The sequence below is a fragment of the Bufo gargarizans genome, chromosome 10 (assembly GCF_014858855.1).
Source record: "Bufo gargarizans isolate SCDJY-AF-19 chromosome 10, ASM1485885v1, whole genome shotgun sequence".
NCBI lineage: Eukaryota > Metazoa > Chordata > Amphibia > Anura > Bufonidae > Bufo > Bufo gargarizans.
In genome coordinates, this window is record NC_058089.1 from 45,042,461 (window position 1) to 45,060,694 (window position 18,234).

General features: G+C 46.0%; 2 protein-coding genes across 3 annotated transcripts in view; one reads left to right on the forward strand and one right to left on the reverse strand.

The window, feature by feature from the left end:
* Positions 1-8,687, reverse strand: part of BSCL2 (BSCL2 lipid droplet biogenesis associated, seipin) — an 85,951-nt gene extending 77,264 nt beyond the window's left edge. For both annotated transcript variants that reach the window (XM_044270436.1, XM_044270435.1), the window contains exon 1: positions 8,578-8,687. The gene's annotated coding sequence lies outside the window, so the exon portion shown is untranslated. The remainder of the gene's footprint in view (positions 1-8,577) is intronic.
* Positions 8,688-8,765: 78 nt separating this feature from the next.
* GNG3 (G protein subunit gamma 3) overlaps positions 8,766-18,234 on the forward strand; it is a 32,218-nt gene continuing 22,749 nt past the window's right edge. Inside the window, exon 1 of the mRNA XM_044270469.1 lies at positions 8,766-8,799. The gene's annotated coding sequence lies outside the window, so the exon portion shown is untranslated. The remainder of the gene's footprint in view (positions 8,800-18,234) is intronic.

Genomic DNA, 18,234 nt, shown 5'->3' on the forward strand with positions numbered 1-18,234 from the left:
AGGTATAGTTAGTTTTTAGTTTGTATATTAGTGAAAGGTCCTCTTTAAATTCCTTATACTGCGATATATCAATATATAATGTTCTTACTAATTTTCCTTCAGCAGTTTCTTCAAAAAACTGACTTTTATAATATGTAAATTACCTCTCTACCAGCAAGTAGGACGGCTACTTGCTGGTAGCAGCCGCATCCTCCTTTCATAAAGACGCCCCCTCCTCATGTTGATTGACAGGGCCAGCGAACGCGCTCGTCTTCTGGCTGTCCCTGTCTGAGTTCAAAATCTGGCGCCTGCGCCGTACCTGTCTTCAGTCGGCGCAGGCGCACTGAGAGGAGGACGCTCGCTCGGCCGTTCTATCCTCAATGCACCGATGACGTCACATTTACACCCGGCGCAGGCGCACTGAGGAAGGAGCGGGCGGGCGAGCGAGCGTCCTCCTCTCAGTGCGCCTGCGCCGACTGAAGACAGGTACGGCGCAGGCGCCAGATTTTGAACAGAGATAGGGCCACCCAGAGGACGAGCGTGTTCGCTGGCCCTGTCAATCAACATGAGGAGGGGGCGTCTTTATGAAAGGAGGATGTGGCTGCTACCAACAAGTAGCCGCCCTACTTGCTGGTAGAGAGGTCATTTACATATTATAAAAGTCCATTTTTTTAAAAGAAACTGCTGAAGGAAAATGAGTAAGAACATTATATATTGATATATCGCAGTATAAGTAATTTAAGTAGCCAAAACAAAAAAAATAATATATATTTTTTTTATTACTTTAGTGGGGTTACAGAAGCCCTTTAAATCAGTAAGCATTTATTTTAACCTCTTAATAGCCAGCTGTCCCTCATTCTCTTCCAGCTGCTTATCTCTGGTTTGGTACCAACTAGAAATATGGGATTTGTATTGTCTGAAAGCTGACATTCCAAGCTTTCAGACAGTACCAGAATGACAAATCCGTTCAGTTCAGGGGAAGATATCATTTAAAGAAATTGGGATGCTGTGAATGAAGCTGAAAGTAAAAGCAGATTTTACCGGCGATTAGTCTCGATTCTATTTCTAACAGTGATTTCTCCTCTGTTGCTTGGACTAGAGCTGTCATTCTGGTCTTGGACTTGACTGAAAGCCTGGACTGTCAGCTTCCAAACAAGACCAGTTGCATATTTCTAGCTGCTACCATTGAGAAGATATCACCATCTAAAGCAGCCCTCCTCCTCCACTTTCTGCCTCAGCCTAGCTCCAGGCTGTCAGGGCTGAGCTCGTCCATCTCTTGTTAGAATACTGAGAAGACGGACTGCACATGGCAACGCTGTGAGATGAGAGTTGCTGAATAGGAAAGTAGCATGCATTTTTGGGAGTTATTAGCAGGTAAAACTGAAAATTATTAAATTTTAAAGCACTTATACAGCAGGGTGTACTATACCATTAGGGAATAAAAAAAATGAAACGGCAGTTACACTTTAAGTTTTAGACAATACCAGCATTTTTGAAACCCCCAAAAATTGTGTTTTAGTGTCTCTATAGTCTAAGAGCCGTAGCTTTTTTATTTTTTTTAAAGATTGTCTAAGGTTGGGTCTCATTTTTTGCGGGATGAAGTGACTGTTTGATTGGTACTAATTTGGGGGGCATATGCCTTTTTGATCGCTTGGTGTTGCACTTTATGGGATGTTAGGTGACAAAAATGACTTTTTGCGCGGTTTTAATTTTTTTACCGTGTTCAGCTGAGGGGTTAGGTCATGTGATATTTCTATAGAGCTGGTTGTTACGGATCGGTGATACCTAATAGGTCTACCTTTTTTTTCATGTATTTAAGTTTTACAGAACAATAGCATATTTGAAACAAAAATATTTTGTATTGTATTATATTTTTTTAGCAATTTCTTATTTAGGGGCTAATTTTTTTCAGGATGAGGTGACGGTTTTATTGGAACCATTTTGTGGGGCATACACCTTTTTGATCACTTGGTTTTGCACTTTTTGTGATGTAAGGTGACAAAAATGGCTTTTTTGACAGTTTTTTATATTTTTTATTGTGTTTATCGGACGGGGTGGACCATATAATATATTTATAGAGCCGGTTGTTACGGACGCAGTGATACCTAATGTGTGTGTTTTATTTCCTTTTTTTATATAAAATAAGGGGAAAGGGGCGTTTTTCTTTTTTACTTAAAACTTTATTTTTTTTATTAAAAACACTTTTTTTATTTATTTTTTTAAACTTTATTTCGGTCCCACTCTGGGACTTCAACCTTTGAGGGTCTGGTCCCCTCTGCAATGCATTGCAATACATCTGTATTGTAATGCATTGCCTTATAGTGTATTACACAGAGTAATACACTAACAGGTTGCCTAGGAAACGAGCCTGGGGCTGGATCTCCTGGGCACCCGTAGAAGGCAGGTCCCGATGCCATGCAAGGCATCTTGTCTTGTTCTTTTCTTAGGCCTCATGCACACGACTGTTTGGCTCTGCATCCGGTCCACTGCCAGGTATTTGGGTTATTAAGACCGGTGTCTAAAACGCTGGTCTTAATAAATGACCCCCATAGTTTCTGGGCAGCAGATCAGGCTAATTACACAGGGATCTGCTGCCCAAAAAGGCCTCCTGCACACGACCGTTCTGTGCACCCGTGGCCGTTGTGCCGTTTTCCGTTTTTTTTCGCGGACCCATTGACTTTCAATGGGTCCGTGGAAAAATCGGAAAATGCACCGTTTTGCAGCCGAGGCCGTGATCCGTGTATCCTGTCCGTCAAAAAAATATGACCTGTCCTATTTTTTTGACGGACAACGGTTCACGGACCCATTCAAGTCAATGGGTCCGTGAAAAAACACGGATGCACACAAGATTGGCATCCGTGTCCGTGATCCGTGGCCGTAGGTTGCTTTCATACAGACGGATCCGAAGATCCGTCTGCATAAAAGCTTTTTCTGATCTAAGTTTTCACTTCGTGAAAACTCATTTCCGACAGTATATTCTAACACAGAAGTGTTCCCATGGTGATGGGGACGCTTCTGGTTAGAATACACTGCAAACTTTGTACAAGACTGCCGCCTGCTGCCTGGCAGCACCCGATCTCTTACAGGGGGATATGATAGCACAATTAACCCCTTCAGGTGCGGCACCTAAAGGGGTTAATTGTACTATCATATTCCCCTGTAAGAGATCAGGGCTGCCAGGCAGCAGGGGGCAGACCCCCCCTCCCCAGTTTGAATATCGTTGGTGGCACAGTGTGCCCCCACCATCGCCCCCCCTCCCTCCCTCTATTGTATTAAATCGTTGGTGGCACAGTGTGCCAACCACAATCGCCCCCCCCCCCCCTCCCTCTATAGCAGTAACATTGGTGGCAGTGTGCGGTCTCCCATTCCCCCCCCAGTTCTTTAGCAATGCGCCGCACAGACCTTTCACTTACCAGTAGGAGGAGCTCCCGGCCGGACACAGACATCGCAGCAGCAAGCAGGTAAGTATGAATCTTCTACTGTTGTACTATTGCTAAGTAACCATGACAACCAGGGCTGCAGTAGCGTCCTGGTTGCCATGGTTACCGATCGGAGCCCCAGCGATTAAACTGGGACTCCGATCGGAACTCCGCTGCCACCAATGATGGGGGGGGGGGAATGGGAGACCGCACACGGCCACCAATGTTACTGCTATAGAGGGAGGGGGGGGCGATGGTGGTTGGCACACTGTGCCACCAACGATTTAATACAATAGAGGGAGGGAGGGGGGCCGATGGTGGTTGGCACACTGTGCCACCAACGATTTAATACAATAGAGGGAGGGAGGGGGGGCGATGGTGGGGGCACACTGTGCCACCAACGATTTATTACAATAGAGGGAGGGAGGGGGGGGCGATGGTGGGCGCACACTGTGCCACCAACGATATTCAAACTGGGGGGGGGGGGGGGGTCTGCCCCCTGCTGCCTGGCAGCCCTAATCTCTTACAGGGGAATATGATAGTACAATTAACCCCTTTAGGTGCCTCACCTGAAGGGGTTAATTGTGCTATCATATCCCCCTGTAAGAGATCGGGTGCTGCCAGGCAGCAGGGGGCAGTCTTGCACAAAGTTTGTAGTGTATTCTAACCTGAAGCGTCCCCATCACCATGGGAACGCCTCTGTGTTAGAATATACTGTCGGATCTGAGGTTCACGAAGTAGCTCATATCCGACAGTATATTCTAACATAGAGGCGTTCCCATGGTGATGGGGACGCTTCAAGTTAAAATATACCATCGGATTGGAGAAAACTCCAATCCGATGGTATAAAAGAACTCCAGACTTTACATTGAAAGTCAACGGGGACGGATCCGTTTGAAATGGCACCATATTGTGTCAACATCAAACGGATCCGTCCCCATTGACTTGCATTGTAATTCAGGACGGATCCGTTTGGCTCCGCACGGCCAGGCGGACACCAAAACGACTTTTTTTTCATGTCCGTGGATCCTCCAAAAATCAAGGAAGACCCACGGACGAAAAAACGGTCACGGATCACGGACCCCGTTTTTGCGGACCGTGAAAAAAAACTGTCGTGTGCAGGAGGCCTAACAATGATCTTCTTGTCCCCATACAGAGGAGATGATTGCTGCATGTAAAAGCATTTCTCATCTCTACTGATGATCAGGAAATTATCAGGAATGTTTGCTTTGTTCCCGATAATACACTGGTTCATGTAAAGGACCTTTACTTAAGTAAAAGAAGAGAAGTTTGTGTTAGATCCAACAAACACGGCTGGTGAGCATAACCCGCCATGGACTTCTGCTCACAGGAAACCTGTGCCACTCCAAGCTTTGAACAGCTTCTTGCTTCTCATGTCAGATTTAGGCCTCATGCACACGACCGTTGTGTGCATCCATGGCCGTTGTGCCGTTTTCCGTTTTTTTTCACGGACCCATTGACTTTCAATAGGTCCGTGGAAAAATCGGAAAATGCACCGTTTGGCAGCCGCATCCGTGATCCGTGTTTCCTGGCCGTGAAAAAAATATGACCTGTCCTATTTTTTTCACGGACCCATTCAAGTCAATGGGTCCGTGAAAAAACACTGATGCACACAAGATTGGCATCCGTGTCCGTTTTTTCCTATCATTTCAATGGCAAACTTGACTTAGATTTTTTTTTCATTTTACATGTCCGTGGATCCTCCAAAAAACAAGGAAGACCCACGGACGAAAAAACGGTCACGGATCACGGACCTACGGACCCCGTTTTTGCGGACCTTAAAAAAAACGGTCGTGTGCATGAGGCCTTACGCTGACTGCAATCACCCAGTAGTACTAAAGGGGTATGGTGCCCTTACGTCCTCCAAAATTATGATTCCATGACCGGTATCTATGACTTGGCATTAGATCACTTTTTAATGGATTCCCCTGCACACGGGCTGTTACGCTGCAGCTAGGATAACCAACGTCACATTAGGGTTGGGCTGTCATTTGGGAAGGTGACCTGCGACTACAGGGAAACCAGAGACGCTGTAGGTGCACCGTAAGGCCATGTTCACGTGAAAGCAAATTCTAACTATAGGCCGGTAAGTTTCACATCTGTTGTGGGTAAACTGAAGGTTTTCTGAGAGATGCTATCTTAGAGCATCTCAACGGAAATAAGCAAATAACGCCATATCAGCAGTGGCTTCGTGAGGGATCGGTCATGCCAAACTAATTTAATCAGTTTCTATGAGGAGGTAAGTTCTAGACTTGACAGCGGCAAATCAATGGATGTCGTATATCTGGACTTCTCCAAAGCATTTGACACTATACCACATAAAAGGTCAGTATATAAAATGAGAATGCTCGGACTGGGAGAAAACGTCTGTATGTGGGTAAGTAACTGGCTCAGTAATAGAAAACAGAGGGTGGTTATTAACGGTACACACTCATATGGTCACTGTCACTAGTGGGGTACCTCAGGGGTCAGTATTGGGCCCTATTCTCTTCAATATATTTATTAATGATCTTGTAGAAGACACTAAACTGTGTAAAGTAATTAACACTAAAGAGGACAGTATACTGCTACAGAGGGATCTGGATAGATTGGAGACTTGGGCACAGAAGTGGCCGGAGAGGTTTAAGGCTACTTTCACACTACCGGCACGGACCTCCGTCAGGCTGTTCCGTTGGGTGAACAGCCTTTTGGATCCGTTCTGCTGCTAGTGACAGTGTGCCCCTGGACTGCCGCTCCATCCACATTGACTATAATGGGGGCAGGGACGGAGGCTGCCAGAATAAAACTACGACATGTCCGACATTTATTCTGGCAGCCTCTCGCCATGCGCTGCCGTGCCTCAGCCCCGCACCCATTATAGTCAATGGGGACAGAGCGGCAGTCCGGGGGCACACTGTCACTAGCAGCAGGATGGATCCAAAAAGGCTGTTCACCCGACGGAACAGCCTGCCGGAGGTACGTGCCGCCAGTGTGAAAGTAGCCTAAGGGCTGTTTCACACGATCGGATGCCATGCGTGACATCCGCTCCGTGAATGACAGCCAAGACCTGATGCAGACAGCAGAAGCACGGAGCATTAACATGACTGATAACGCTCCGTGCCTTTCTGTGACCTCTTTACTACGAAATCACAGTGAGATAAAGTTGTCACTGTAATTTCATAGTAAAGAGATCACAGAGAGGCACGGAGCATTATCAGTCATGTTACTGCTCCGTGCTTCTGCTGTCCGCATCGGGTCTTGGCTGTCATTCACGCAGCGGATGCCACGCACGGCATCCGCTCGTGTGAAACAGCCCTAATACTGACAAATGTAAGGTTATGCACATGGGAAGGAATAATGCAAGTCACCTGTACATACTAAATGGTAAAACACTGGGTAACACTAACATGGAAAAGGACTTTAGGAATTTTAGTGAACAGCAAACTAAGCTGTAAAAACCAGTGTTAGGCAGCTGCTGCCAAGGCCAATAAGATAAAGGGGCATAGATGCCCGTGATGAGAACATAGTCCTACCACTTTACAAATCACTAGTCAGACCACACATGGAGTACTGTGAACAGTTCTGAGCTCCTGGGAACAAGACTGACATTACAGAGCTGGAGAGGGTCCAGAGGAGGGCAACTAAAGTAATAACTGGAATGGGGCAACTACAGTACCCTGAAAGATTATCAAAATTAGGGTTATTCACTTTAGAAAAAAGACGACTGAGAGGAGATCTAATTAATATGTATAAATATATCAGGGGTCAGTACAGAGATCTATCCCGTCATCTATTTATTCCCAGGACAGTGACTGTGACGAGGGGACATCCTCTGCGTCTGGAGGAAAGAAGGTTTGTACACAAACATAGAAGAGGATTCTTTACGGTAGGAGCAGTGAGACTATGGAGCTCTCTACCTGAGGAGGTGGTGATGATGAGTACAATAAAGGAATTCAAGAGGGGCCTGGATGTATTTCAGGAGCTTAATAATATTACAGGCTACAGCTACTAGAGAGGGGTCGTTGATCCAAGGAGTTATTCCGATTGCCGGATGGGAGTCAAGAACGATTTTTTTTCCCCTAAAGTGAGGATATTCATTACTACCTCAGTTTTTTTTTTGGCCTTCCTCTGGATCAACTTGCAGGATGACAGGCCGAACTGGATGGACAAATGTCTTTATTCAGCCTTATAGACTATGTTACTATACATCGTGTGACATCTGCCTCATACAGACACGGAATTGTCCCCGGCAGAGATTTGAAATCTGTACAGCAGGGATGAATAAAAGGTTTATTTTAAAGGACTTCTAGGATAGCCGCCTTACATCTGGTGGAGCTCACGTGCATGCCTTTCTTCCCTCATGTATCGCCTATAAGCCTCCTCATGCTGATCACGGGGCCCTGTAAGGAGATATAGTACCCCCTAAATTAACAGATAAAGGTATGTTCACACCTTGTGCTTTTTGGCATTGGTTTCAGAACAGATTCAGTGCCAAAATCCATGCTAAGGGCACATTGACGCGACCACATGTATTTTGCTGTCTTGAAAATGCAGATGCGCAAAAAATATATCCGTGTGATGTCCGTTTTGCATCTGTTTTTTGCGGGACTGCAGATCAGACATATGGATGCGGACAGCACACAATTTTTGGCATCCCCATTGAAATGAATGGGTTCCAATTGGATGCAAAGAAAACCACAGCCTAATACGAGCCTCGCACGCATCAGCGCCCACTGAACGGCGCAGACCCACATGAAGATGCTGGAGGAAGCCTCGTACACCTGCCTCTTCCAGGATCGCTCCATCATTTTCAGCGTGAATCATCTGCCATGTAAATATAGTGAAAGGGCAACTGAAATCAATGGCCAAACACGCCGAATGAGAGAGGATTAGAAAGTGGTTACTGGCAGAAATAAAAATTTGGAAAACTGCACATTTGGGGCACGTCAGCACCCCCATATCCCCGATTCCTCACAATATCCCTTACTTCCTTGTGACATTTATTCACATTTTTACGATCCCAGGTTTTGCAGCCTCATATGAACACAGCCTTACAAGCACTAACGTATCCAGAAAGTGCTGACTGGTCCATAAAGCAGAATTACAGGTGATTGCAGCGCCTGCATGGACTGCAGCTCTTCACACTAATGTGCACGGGGCTGTGGGACGAGGTACATACCGCCCAGTGCGCGGCACACGACGAGCCCTGCAGCATCCACTGCACACACCGCACCTTCATGAAAACAAGCACCACTTCCTTGCTGCATCTAGCCCCGCCCACACACTACAGCTCAGCCAATGAACGAGGTAAACGCAGGCAGCCAATAACCGCGCGTCCTTCACACTACTCTTCACCCGCCGCCACAATGAAACAACGGATGTGATTGGCTGTGTAATCAAGGTGAGGCGGGTGGAGTGACTTCATGGGCGTGGAGCAATCGCAGTAGTCACTACTATGTCGTTTGTGGTACAAACTCCCATGTTCCCGATTTTGTTGGGAGTCGTAGTTCCTGATTTTGTGTAACTGGTCCATTAACAGAGCGTTGCGCTGTGTGAGGGGCGTCAAAGAACAGTATACTGTGTGGGGGAACTAGTGGGGCGTTGTACTCCGTGTTTGGGGGCATTTTACTGTATTAAAGGGACGTTACACTGTCAGGGCACTAATGCAGCATTATACTGAGTAATGGCATCATTGTGGGGGCAGTCAGGCCGGTTCACATCACATATATTTTTTAGTTCTTATGGTCCATCAGAACAGAAAAATTAGGGAAAAAACGTATCCTATATTTAAGGCCTCGTCCACGCTGCAATTTGCAGTCCCCAATGCAGGGACAATATCCGTGCGGCAGCCACAGACAGATCCAGACCCATTCAACTCTTACATTTAGAACTGGTGGAGGATCCGCCGAAGTTATGTACAGGCCGGCGCCTCTTTATAACTTCGGCGGAACCACCGCCAGCGCAGGGCTTTATCAAGACGCCGGTCTTAATAAATGTGCCCCTATATGTTTAAGGGGTTGTCCCATTAGGCAACCTGCACACTTTTTGCACATATTTGCAGTTTTTCCGCACTGAAAAGCCACAGCAAAATACAGAACAAGCAAAGTTAATGACACTGGTGAAATCCCATGTACACATTGCGTATTTTGTATGAGAGGAAACTGACCTGCCATCTGGATTTTAAAATCCACAGCATGTCAATTGTTTGTAAGGTTCCGCACCTTATGCAGAGTCGTTTTCCTCGTAGACCTCAATGGGGTTGTTAGCATTAAACAGAAAATCTGCACAAAAATCTCAATTAATAGTGCAGATTTATGTCCATTTCCCCCGATTTTTTTTCATACAAATAAGCATGTGCCTTTGGTTACCTGCACACTTTGCAGATCACGCACAGGGTATGACAGTACCAGAAATGTGAATGAGATTTGACAAATGTCAAGTTCATTGTTTATACTGATTTGTTATTTTGTGCAGCTATAACGCAGTGCAAAGAGAGAAATCAAGCCAGAACCGCATCAAAATCCGCAATTAAAACGGAAACGCAGAGAAATCCACACGATAATCTAAACAAAATTTCTGTTTTGAAACCAGCACATGTGTGTCTGAAAGGCACCTTTCTGACTTTTGACTATTTTAGGGCTCATGCACACCACCATAGCCTGTTTGTGGTCTGCAATTTGTGGATTTGCAAAACACGGATACTGGCCGTGTGTGTTCCGGATTTTGCGGAACGTCCGGTCCATAATAGAACAGTCCTATCCTTGTCTGTAATGAGTAATGAGTCTTGAAACCTGCACCCATGTGTCTAAAATTTGATTGTTATACTTTATGGATGTTCACTCTGAAATGATATACCATTGATCTGTGATATGCATTTCTGTTTGTGACCTCATAAAAAGGATTTTAACTGGTCCATTTACCCTTCGTCCTGACCACACATTTTCATTTATTTATTTTTTTTTATTTTTTTGGGCACATGCATCTTTGAGAGTCTTTACTTTTTTTCAGCTTAGTTTTGTAATACATTTTTGCACCTTTTTCAGGGATAGGAGGGTTTATTTCTATGTCATTTTTATTTTAGCATTTGTGGTTCTAATTTCTTATCTGATAAAATATATTTTTCATTTTTTAATAATACAAAGTGTGACTAAAATACTTTTTCAAACATACAAAGAAAACACAAATATTTAAAAAAAAAAGGAACAAGCCATAACCCCCCCCCCCCCCCTTCCCCAGCAATAGCATTGTATAGTTACACATAATAGAGCATATCATAAGGACTGCAGTACCATATACAGTTAGAAGCAAACTAAGGGCTCATGCACACAAACGTATTTTCTTTCCGTGTCCGTTCCGTTTTTTTGCGGACCGCATGCGGAACCATTCATTTCAATGGGTCCGCAAAAAAACGGAAGTTACTCCGTGTGCATACTAGGGCTGCACGATATGGGAATTTTGTGCGATTGCGACTAGGGCCCTAAAAATTGCGATAACGATATGCGATGCAATATTTTAAGGGAATTGTGCTAAAGGTCTATTTGCTTGGATTTTCCCATATGAGCCGATGACGCGGCTGGGTATGACATAGTTATGGGGGATCTGTGGATGACGCTGTGTTGTGGGGGATCTGTGGATGGCGCTGTGTTGTGGGGGATCTGTGGATGGCGCTGTGTTGTGGGGGATCTGTGGAGGGCGCTGTGTTGTGGGGGATCTGTGGATGGCGCTGTGTTGTGGGGGATCTGTGGATGGCGCTGTGTTGTGGGGGATCTGTGGATGGCGCTGTGTTGTGGGGGATCTGTGGATGGCGGTGTGTTGTGGGGGATCTGTGGATGGCGCTGTGTTGTGGGGGATCTGTGGATGGCACTGTGTTGTGGGGGATCTGTGGATGGACGCTGTTATATGGGGGATCTGTGGAGGGCGCTGTTATATGGGGGATCTGTGGAGGGCGCTGTTATATGGGGGATCTGTGGAGGGCGCTGTTATGGGGGATCTGTGGAGGGCGCTGTTTATGGGGGATCTGTGGAGGACGCTGTTATAGGGGGATCTGTGGAGGACGCTGTTATGGGGGATCTGTGGAGGGACGCTGTTATGGGGGATCTGTGGAGGACGCTGTTATGGGGGATCTGTGCAGGACGCTGTTATGGGGGATCTGTGGAGGACGCTGTTATGGGGGATCTGTGGAGGACGCTGTTATGGGGGATCTGTGGAGGACGCTGTTATGGGGGATCTGTGGAGGACGCTGTTATGGGGGATCTGTGGAGGACGCTGTTATGGGGGATCTGTGGAGGACGCTGTTATGGGGGATCTGTGGAGGACGCTGTTATGGGGGATCTGTGGAGGACGCTGTTATGGGGGATCTGTGGAGGACGCTGTTATGGGGGATCTGTGGAGGACGCTGTTATGGGGGATCTGTGGAGGACGCTGTTATGGGGGATCTGTGGAGGACGCTGTTATGGGGGATCTGTGGAGGACGCTGTTATGGGGGATCTGTGGAGGACGCTGTTATGGGGATCTGTGGAGGACGCTGTATGGGATTGGAGACACTGTTATGGGGGATCTGTGGAGGACGCTGTTATGGGGGACCTGTGGATGGCACTGTTATGGGGTGGATCTGTGAAGTACGCTGTTATAGGGGATGTGTGCTATGACACATAGGGCCATGAGGGGGGCCAGCATAAGACATATAGCTCGCCATGCGTGACGTGAATGCATAGCACCCGCACTGAATCCGGCACCATTTATTTCAATGGGTCTGTGTACATGAGCATTTTTTTTCACGCATCACTTCTGCAATGCTTTGAAATCGCAGCATGTTCTATATTCTGCGTTTGTAACGCAGCCCTGGCCCTATAGAAGTGAATGGGGCTGCGTGAAAAACGCATTGCATCCGCAAGCAAGTGCGGGTGCGATGCGTTTTTCACTGATGGTTGCTAAGAGACGTTGTTTGTAAACCTTCAGTTTTTTATCACGTGCGTGAAAAACGCATCAAAACGCATTGCACCCGCGCGGAAAAAACTGAACAACTAAACGCAATCGCAGACAAAACTGACTTGTTTTAGTGCCAAAATCGCAGCATTTTCACTGAACGCACCCTGAACGCATCCGGATCAAATCCGTCACGCCCGTGTGAAACCAGCCTTAGGGTCCATTCACACGTCCTGTTTTTTTTCATCCTGAAAAACGGTCCGTTTTTTGCAGATCCGTTGTTCCTGAAAATGTTTCCGTATGTCATCCGTTTTTTGCGGATCCGCAAAAAACTGAAACATGTATACATTTCAATAATCAAATAAAGTTGTTTGGATTTCTTTGAAAAAAAATTGAAAAAAAAAAAAAAATTTGTTATGTGTTTCCAGGAACGGAATCCGCAAAAAACGGATGACATACGGAATGACATCCGAATGTCATCCGTTTTTTGCGGATCCATTGACTTTGTATTGTACCAGGATCCGATTTTTCAGGACAAGAATAGGACATGTTTTATATTTAAACGGACATGCGGAACGGAACAACGGAAACGGACAGCACACATTGTGCTGTCCGATTTTTTCCAGGACCCATTGAAAATGAATGGGTCCAGATCTGGTCCTGATCTGTTCCTTAAAAAACGGAACAGATCAGGAAAGAAAAAACGGACGTGTGAATGGACCCTTAAGGATACTCTTTTATCACACACCTGATACCCATCTGCAATCTATATGTCTGGAGGCGGTAAGACTGTATTTTTGTGATCTGTCCTCAGGCGACTAGACTGGATCTGAGGGTATGACAAGATAATAGTAGGGTGTATTGGTAGTGGTTCAGTCTTTTTGATTTGCTCACTGTTTTTGCTGTTATTTTTAATCTTATTGACATATTATTTTATGGCATATCTAGTAAAAGTTACATTTTAATTTTAGAATACCCTGTCCGCAGAGGAATTTTTGATTTATTTGGGAGTGTGACTACATACCTCGGCACGCTCAATCGAAGTGCACTGGAGTTGTTGGATAATTTTTGGGTTAGGTGTTCTATTCATTTTATTATTTTCCCTTATAACATGGTTATAAGGGAAAATAATAGCATTCTTAATACAGTATGCTTAGTAAAATGTGCCTTCAGGTCCTTCTTTCAGGACCTGCAAAAGGACCTTTGATGACGTAATCGCACTCACCACGTGGTGAGCGCGGTGACGTCAGTGCAGGTCCTGCTGAATGAAGATAGAAGGATTACGTCATCAAAGGTCCTTTTGCAGGTCCTGAAAGAAGACGATGCCAGCTGTGTGAAGAAGTAGATGAGGTGAGTTAATTATATATTTTTTTTAACCCCTCAAGGCACATTTTAGTATTAAGGCCTCATGCACACGACCGTTGTGTGCATCCGTGGCCGTTGTGCCGTTTTCCGTTTTTTTTTCGCGGACCCATTGACTTTCAATGGGTCCGTGGAAAAATCGGAAAATGCACCGTTTTGCAGCCGAGGCCGTGATCCGTGTATCCTGTCCGTCAAAAAAATATGACCTGTCCTATTTTTTTGACGGACAACGGTTCACGGACCCATTCAAGTCAATGGGTCCGTGAAAACACGGATGCACACAAGATTGGCATCCGTGTCCGTGATCCGTGGCCGTAGGTTGCTTTCATACAGACGGATCCGAAGATCCGTCTGCATAAAAGCTTTTTCTGATCTAAGTTTTCACTTCGTGAAAACTCATTTCCGACAGTATATTCTAACACAGAAGCGTTCCCATGGTGATGGGGACGCTTCTAGTTAGAATACACTGCAAACTTTGTACAAGACTGCCCCCTGCTGCCTGGCACCACCCGATCTCTTACAGGGGGATATGATTGCACAATTAACCCCTTCACCTAAAGGGGTTAATTGTACTATCATATTCCCCTGTAAGAGATCAGGGCTGCCAGGCAGCAGGGGGCAGACCCCCCCCCCCCTCCCCAGTTTGAATATCGTTGGTGGCACAGTGTGCGCCCCCCATCGCCCCCCCCCTCCCTCCCTCTATTGTAATAAATCGTTGGTGGCACAGTGTGCACCCACCATCGCCCCCCCTTCCTCCCTCTATAGTTAAAAATCGTTGGTGGCACAGTGTGCGCCCACCATCGCCCCCCCCCCCTCTCTCTATAGTAGTAACAACCATTGGTGGCAGTGTGCGGCCTCCCACCCCCCCCCCCCCCCCATCATTGGTGGCAGCGGAGTTCCGATCGGAGTCCCAGTTTAATCGCTGGGGCTCCGATCGGTAACCATGGCTACTAAGTTACTAAGTTAGCAATAGTACAACAGTAGAAGATTCATACTTACCTGCTTGCTGCTGCGATGTCTGTGACCGGCCGGGAGCTCCTCCTACTGGTAAGTGACAGTTCTTTAGCAATGCGCCGCACAGACCTTTCACTTACCAGTAGGTGGAGCTCCCGGCCGGTCACAGACATCGCAGCAGCAAGCAGGTAAGTATGAATCTTCTACAATTGTACTATTGCTAAGTAACCATGGCAACGAGGGATGCGATTAAACTGGGACTCCGATCGGAACTCCGCTGCCACCAATGATGGGGGGGAATGGGAGGCCGCACACTGCCACCAATGGTTGTTACTACTATAGAGAGAGGGGGGCCGATGGTGGGCGCACACTGTGCCACCAACGATTTTTAACTATAGAGGGAGTAAGTGGGGGGGGCGATGGTGGGCGCACACTGTGCCACCAACGATTTATAACAATAGAGGGAGGAAGGGGGGGGCCCGATGGTGGGCGCACACTGTGCCACCAACGATATTCAAACTGGGGAGGGGGGGGGGGGTCTGCCCCCTGCTGCCTGGCAGCCCTGATCTCTTACAGGGGGATATGATAGTACAATTAACCCCTTCAGGTGCGGCACCTGAGGAGTTAATTGTGCTGATTACGGCCCCCTGTAAGAGATCGGGTGCTACCAGGCAGCAGGGGGCAGTCATGTACACTGTTTTTCAGTATATTCTAACCTGAAGCGTCCCCATCACCATGGGAACGCCTCTGTGTTAGAATATACTGTCGGAAATGAGTTTCACGATGTAGCTCATATCCGACAGTATATTCTAACATAGAGGCGTTCCCATGGTGATGGGGACGCTTCAAGTTATGTTCGGGTGTCCGCCTGGCCGTGCGGAGGCAAGCGGATCCGTCCAGACTTATAATGTAAGGGACTCCTGACTTTACATTGAAAGTCAATGGGGACGGATCCGTTTGCAATTGCACCATATTGTGTCAACGTCAAACGGATCCGTCCCCATTGACTTGCATTGTAATTCAGGACGGATCCGTTTGGCTCCGCACGGCCAGGCGGACGCCAAAACTACTTTTTTTTCATGTCCGTGGTTCCTCCAAAAATCAAGGAAGACCCACGGACGAAAAAACGGTCACGGATCATGGACCCCGTTTTTGCAGGCCGTGAAAAAAAACTGTCGTGTGCATGAGGCCTAAGAATGCTATTATTTTCCCTTATAACCATGTTATAAGGGAAAATTATAAAGTAAATTGACTTTTATCAATTTACTAACATCATGTTCTAGGAACAATGCGTGAAAATTGCATTGCATCTGCACTTGCTTGCGGATGCTATGTGATTTTCACGCATCCCCATTCATTTCTATAGGGCCTGCATTGCGTGAAAAACGCAAAAAATAGAACATGCTGCGATTTTCACGCAACGCACAAGTGATGAGTGAAAATCACCGCTCATGTGCACAGCCCCATTGAAGTGAATGGGTCAGGATTTAGTGCGGGTGCAATGCGTTCATCTCACTCATTGCACCCGCACGGAATTCTCGCCCGTGTGAAAGGGGCCTTCTAGTCAGTGGGCATTCAAATGATTAAATTGAAAAAATATATATATATATTTTTTTTTCTTTTCTTTTCTTTTCAACTACCAAGCTGGCCACGTTGCATCTCTGTCTCCTGGTTTTCTCCTCTTGTAATCCCTCTCAGAGACAAACCGGAGAAGATCCAAGATAGTGAAGTACTGCAACACTAGGTTCAGCTAAGGATATTTATTATACTTACAGATTATTATATAAAACACGCCTATAAACATCAGATGTCCTCGCAAGCCCAACCCAGGTTTCACCAGCATTTTTTAAGGGCCTTAGTATTTTCCATGTTATTCGATCTTAAATAACGCCCCTATTTTCATATGGGCGGGTCCTACATAGCTCATTCAAATGGTAAAAATACCAATTCCTTATTAATCACAAGTACCAATAAATAAAACAGACAGACATACATAACAAATGTAAAATCACTACTAAAAATGCATGTATAATGCATAAAACAATTTCAGTCCCTTTAAACTGATCACCTTTCTGGCTACCAATCCTCTTTGGAATGAAAATAAAATTGGGGGTTAGTCAGCACATCCCTGTGCGCACGTCGCCATGGCTGGAAGCACAAAAACAAAAAAGCAACAGCACTCTGCAAACACAAATAACAAAGTAAATACAATAGTGCCATACTCACTATAGATAATGTAAAATGCTAATGCTGCATTATAAATGTGAAATTCTTGGCAAATACATTTTTTACAAAATTATTTGTGCCTGTCCGCCAGCGTTAAGGAAATCTCTTTAGGACAGGAACCTAACACTAAATATCACATTCACTGGTGCCTCCATTAAATTCAGGGAATAAAGGTTCCACATGCATGCTGAACCCACACTATTATTGCATCCTCTTTGGAGTTCCCCCTTAACATCATTACTCAGTACCATACTTGGTTTTACATATAACCCACCCTTCTGCTTATAATAAACACACCCTTTCATGTATAAAAACTAGTCCTGAGACCACACTTTCCTCTGTTCACTTCAATTAATGCATGGTTTTAGATCCAGGTCTATATCCAGGCCATTAGGTTGCAGTAAATCTGCTCCACACATATAGGTGATATAAAAAAGGGATTGGAAACACATATGGGGTCATTTATCAAACTGGTGTAAAGTAGAACTGGCTTAGTTGCCCATAGCAACCAACCAGATTCCACCTTTTCATTTTTGACAGCTTCTTTGGAATATAAAAGGAGGAATCTGATTGGTTGCTATGGAGCTTGTGTGGGGAGGAGGAACTTCCCAGCTGCTTTGGACTTCTGGTTCGGGATATGAGCAGTGCAGATCTAAATATCTGAACTTGTTTGCAGTGAAGGATCTACTTCTATAGATCCTTCAACAGTGGACTCTAGACAATAAGGTTTTTTATTCTTTGATTCCTGCGCCGAAAATAGCCGACACTGACTCGGCTATTTCTGTCAGCCCTAAAGAAGTGAATGGAGCAGTGGCCGCGCTTGCGCGGTGTGCTTCCTATTAATTTCAATGGGACTTCTGAAAATAGCCGAGCATGCCACTCAGATATTTCCGGCGCTCCCATAGGAATGAATGGAGGGTGAACACGCATGTGCGGTATGCCATCCAGGACTTTGGGACCCAAACCTATCAGACACTGGGGGCATATCCTAGCGATATGCCCCCAATGTCTGAGATGGGAATACCTCTTTAAGAGCACACTTCAATAAAAATGGTATACACAATAAGGCCTCATGCACACGGCCGTTGCCCGGCCCTGGCAGTATTTCGGCCCACTTAAATGGGTCTGCAATCCAGAGGTATGGAACGGAGGCACGGAACCCCACGGAAGCACTACGGAGTGCTTCCATGGGGTTTCTCCCCGTGCCTCCGCACCGCAAAAAAAATAGAACATGTTCTATTTTTTGCAGTGCGGACGGATCACGGACCTATTCAAGTTAAATGGGTCTCGATCCGTCCCAACTGCCGCACAGACGTTGCCCATGCATTGGGGACCGCAAATTGCGGTCCCCAATGCACGGAATGGCCGC